Here is a 5,071-nt window from a genome sequence, read left to right as displayed (position 1 = left end):
GACCCCGCCGCCGCCATCTTGCTCCGAGGCCCCCGCAGGCCCCCGGGACGCCGCCGCAAGGGACCTCGGGAGCGGCTGCCCGCGGCGCGCCTGCCCGGGAACGCGGGCCCGCGAGGGACCGAGGCGCGTCGCGCACCCCTGGGCCGGGACAGGCGGCCGCGGGAGCGGGGATGGGGGCCGCGCGCGGCCTCCGGGAGCTTCGCCGGCGCCGCCGCCCGGCCCTCCGAGGCGGCCGCACAGCCATCTTCGGCCCGAGGCCCCGACAGCGCCGGGGCTGTCCACCGCGCGCCTGACCAGAAAGAAAAAAAAAAAAACTCCCTCAGGACCCAGCTGTCATTCACTTGCTTCTAATTTGCGTTTTATTAGTGCTGCCCTGAAGTGCCCCCTGCTGGAGGAGGCGAGTCCTGCGGGCACATCTCCCTGAGTTCCCCCCAAATCCCACCCCGGCCCTGCTGTACAGTTGGCTGTCAGGGAGGGCGTCGTGCCTCCCACCTGCACGCCCCCTGCACGCCCACCTGGGCTCCCACGTGCACGCCTACATTCACGCCCACCTGGGCTCCCACGTGCACGCCTACATTCATGTCCACCTGGGTTCCCACCTGCACGCCTACATTCACGCCCACCTGCACGCCCACCTGGGCTCCCACGTGCACGCCCACCTGCACGCCCACCTGGGCTCCCACGTGCACGCCTCCATTCACGCCCACCTGGGCTCCCACGTGCACGCCTACATTCACGCCCACCTGGGCTCCCACGTGCACGCCTACATTCATGCCCACCTGCACGCCCACCTGGGCTCCCACGTGCACGCCTCCATTCACGCCCACCTGGGCTCCCACGTGCACGCCTCCATTCACGCCCACCTGCACGCCCACCTGGGCTCCCACGTGCACGCCTACATTCACATCCACCTGGGCTCCCACGTGCACGCCTACATTTACATCCACCTGAGCTCCCACGTGTACGCCTCCATTCACGCCCACCTGGGCTCCCACATGCACGCCTACATTCACATCCACCTGAGCTCCCACGTGCACGCCTCCATTCACGCCCACCTGGGCTCCCACGTGCACGCCTACATTCACGCCCACCTGCACGCCCACCTGGGCTCCCACGTGCACACCTCCATTCACGCCCACCTGGGCTCCCACGTGCACGCCTACATTCATGCCCACCTGCATGCCCACCTGGGCTCCCACGTGCACGCCTACATTCACGTCCAACTGGGCTCCCACGTGCACACCTCCATTCACACCCACCTGGGCTCCCACGTGCACGCCTACATTCACGCCCCCCTGGGCTCCCACGTGCACACCTACATTCACGCCCACCGGCACGCCCACAGGAATCCTGCTCTCACTCATTTGCTCACAAGAAACCGAGTGCTTGCTGTATGTGAGCCTCTGCCCTAGATGCTCCCTTGAAACAGACAAACCAGGGACAAGGTGGGCCGAGGGCAGGCTCACAGCCTGGTGGGGAAGGCCAACATCCTAACGAAATATTGAGAATGGGGTGTCAGGTGGGCTCAGTCCACGGGCCCTGTGACTCTTGATCTCAGGATGGTGAGTTCGAGCCCCGGGTTGGCCATAGCATTTACTTAAAAATTTTTTGAGACTGACCCATTGCTTGATGGTGGGATTACAAAATGCTGCAGCCAGTCTGCAACACAGGATGGAGGGTCCTCAAAAAGTCCAAAGCTAGAACTACCATATGACACAGCAATCCCACTTCTGGGTGCATATTGGAGAGCATGGAAAGCAGGGTCCCGAAGAGTTATGTGCGCACCCCTGTTCACAGCAGCAGGATTCACAGTAGCCAAGGAGGGGGAACAGCCGTATCTATCAACGGGTGACTGGATGCACAGAATGTAGATCCAGCTAATGGACTGTTACTATTCACCGAAGAAGAAAGGAAGGGGCCCGGACACCTGTCCCCACGTGGACGGACCCCAAGGACATCGGGCTCAGGGAGGGGACCCAGAACCAGAAGGACGCCTCCTGCAGGACCCCACTCCCAGGAGGTCCCCAGAAGAGGCCCGTCCACAGAGACAGAGAGGAGGTGGTGGGAGCTGGGGGCGGGGTGTCAGTGCTTCCTGGGAAGGGGCCTCCGTGTGGGGAGATGGAAGGTTCTGGAGATGGGGGTGGGTGGGGGGTGCACGGCGGGGTGAGTGCTCCGTGCCCTGAACTGCCCTCAGAGACGGTTACAATGAACATTTTATGTGACGTATTTTTACCACAATTACAAAATAACTAAGCGGTACAGTGATGGAGGGCAGGTGGGATGGAGAGGGTCAGAGATGACTGCTCCAGAGGACACAATCTAATTTTTTGTCCAAAATCTGTCTTCTGGGGACCCCTGGGAGGCTCAGCGGTTTAGCGCCGCCTTCAGCCCAGGGCGTGATCCTGGAGACCCTGGACCGAGTCCCACGTCGGGCTCCCTGCATGGAGCCTGCTTCTCCCTCTGCCTGTGTCTCTGCCTCTCCATGTGTCTCTCATGAATAAATAAATGAAATCTTTAACAAAAACAAAACAAAACAAAACAAAAACAAAAAACAAAAATGTCTTCTGGCTAGCCAGTGAGCCCTGGGGCAGAGACCTCTTGCCTCGACGGGCCTATCAGCAAGAGTCCCTGGTTTGCAATGCAGTGAGTGTTGACAGTGGAAGGCTGCGTGCAGTATTGCGGGGGGTGTGGGGGGGTTGTGGGGGGGTTCTAGGCATGAGACTTTCTTTTGTTTAAAGATTTTATTTAGTTAGTAGAGAGAAAGCGCAAGACAGAGCCTGAGCTGAGGGGGAGCAGCAGAGGCAGACGGAGAAGCAGGCTCCCCCCTGAGCAGGGTGCCCGACGTGGGGCTCGACCCAGGACCCCGGGATTATGACCTGGGACTAAGGCTCAACCAAATGAGTCCCCCAGGCCCCCCTGCCTAGGACTCTCTTGCACAGGCACCCAGGCAGGAGAGCTTGGGGCTGTGACTGCGTGAAGGTCCTTGTCCGAGGCAGGAGGGCGTGGGGAGCCACACGGGTCGCAGTGAAGGACGCAGGTGGATTTCTTCCCGCGACACTCCCCTGGCTCCCCGGGACGCGCACCGGCACCCCACAGCCCCGCAGGCCCCGCTTTCGACCACGTGGGGATTTCATTCTCACCTGCCAGCGGTGCACTCACCGACCCGGGACCTCAGGGTCGGCACCCAGCCGGACACGGGGGCTACGACGCGTCTCTGTAAAATGGGTCAATGACTGTGATGCAATGAGCATGGCCTCTACTCTAAGGGGGATGCAGAGGACTGCATGTGACACATGCCCCCTGGGCTTAGACTCTGGTGGGGACAACAAGAACCGCAGGCAGAGGCGGATGGAAGGCAGGGTCCCCCCGGGCTTTATTCCACTCAGTGGATTGTTCCTTTGTTTTATTTAGAGGAAGTTCACATTAACAAAATTAATTACTTTATTATTTTTTTAAATATTTTATTTATTTATTCATGATAGACCTAGAGAGGGAGAGAGAGAGAGAGAGAGAGAGAGAGAGAGGCAGAGACACAGGCAGAGGGAGAAGCAGGCTCCATGCTGGGAGCCCAATGCGGGATTCGATCCTGGGACTCCAGGATCACGCCCTGGACCAAAGGCAGGCACCAAACCACTGCGCCACCCGGGGATCCCCTAAAAGATTTTATTTTTAAGTAATCTCTACAGCCCCTGTGCGGCATGAACTCACGGCCCTGAGATCAGGCGTCACGTGCTCCGAGCCAGCCTTGCGCCTCCAAAGGTAACCATTCTAGAAGTGAAAATTCAGCGGCATTTGGTACATTTGCTATTCTGCGCAACTGTCACCTCTATGTCATTCCAGAATATTTTGAAACCAAAAAGAAACCCCGTCCCCATCAGTGGTCACTGCTCCATCACCCCCCAGCCCCTTCCCCGTGCGTGGACGAGCCCGTCCTGGACGTGTCACACACGTGGACTCCCACCCCATGGGGCCTCCTGTGTCTGGTGCCCTCCCTGAGCATCGGGAACTTGGGGTCCGTCCCTGGGGCGTGTGGGGGCCTCGCTCCTGCTTGGAGGCCGGGGACGTGCCCATGGGAACATGGCCCACGTCCTGCGTGTCCGTTCATCTGTCGAAGGGCACCTGAGCTGTCACACCTCCAGGCATTGTGCAGCTGCGGACGTGCGTGCGTGTGTTTTCAGTGTGTGTCTGGGCACCAGGAGTTTTTTTTTTTTGAGAACGAGTTTTTCAAACGACGCAGATTTGTTGGTCGCCCAGGTTTAAGACCCGGGGAGATGTCGCATAAACAAGGCAAGTCCCAGCCGTTCTGTGAACAGTTGGCCCCTGGGGCCACCGGCGGTTGATTGCCTTGGGCCCCCACACAGGGGTCCCCCAACACCCATCAACACCGGCGACAGGGAGGCAGGCCCCGGGGCGTGTGGGGCGAAGCCAGGTGCCCCTGCGAGCCCACCTAGTCTCCATCCATGCTCCCTGGCCGTGGCCATCCACGGGGCAAATACTCACCGAGTACCCACACGTGCCAGACCCGCTGCTGGAAACGTGGGCGAACCAGGGAAAGATCCCCACCCTGGTGGAGGTGGCTCTAGGCCGCGGAGGCAGACAGCTGGAAATGCCTGAGGTAGCGTGACCCCAGTGCTGGGGAGGAGAGTGTCCGGTACAGGGCATAGACTGAGAAGAGGCGGCCCACCTAGCAGTCTGGGCAGGGAGGGTGCGATATGAGCAGTTCTGAAGAAGGTCAAGAGGGGGAGGGCAGCCCAGGCAGCGGCACAGCCTGTGCAAAGGCCCTGGGGCAGCACCGGGGCTGCGTGGTGGAGGAACAGAGAGGAGATCCGCGTGGCTGGAGCAGAGAGAGCACGTGGGAGAGGAGGAGTGCAGGGCGGGGGATGGGGGCAGGCCGCACAGGGCCTCGGGGACGCTGGTGGGCCCCGGGCTTTCCCCCAGGCAGGCGGTAGGGGAGGGGGGCGGGACCTGAAGGGCGCCCCCCGGTGGCCGCCGCGGGAAGAGCGGACTGGGCGGGGACGGCGGGGACGCGCGCCCAGAGGGACCAGGGGGAGGACACTGCCCGGCCCGGGTG

The sequence above is a fragment of the Canis lupus genome, chromosome 20 (genome assembly GCF_003254725.2).
Source record: "Canis lupus dingo isolate Sandy chromosome 20, ASM325472v2, whole genome shotgun sequence".
Taxonomy (NCBI): domain Eukaryota; kingdom Metazoa; phylum Chordata; class Mammalia; order Carnivora; family Canidae; genus Canis; species Canis lupus.
This window is presented reverse-complemented; position numbering follows the sequence as displayed.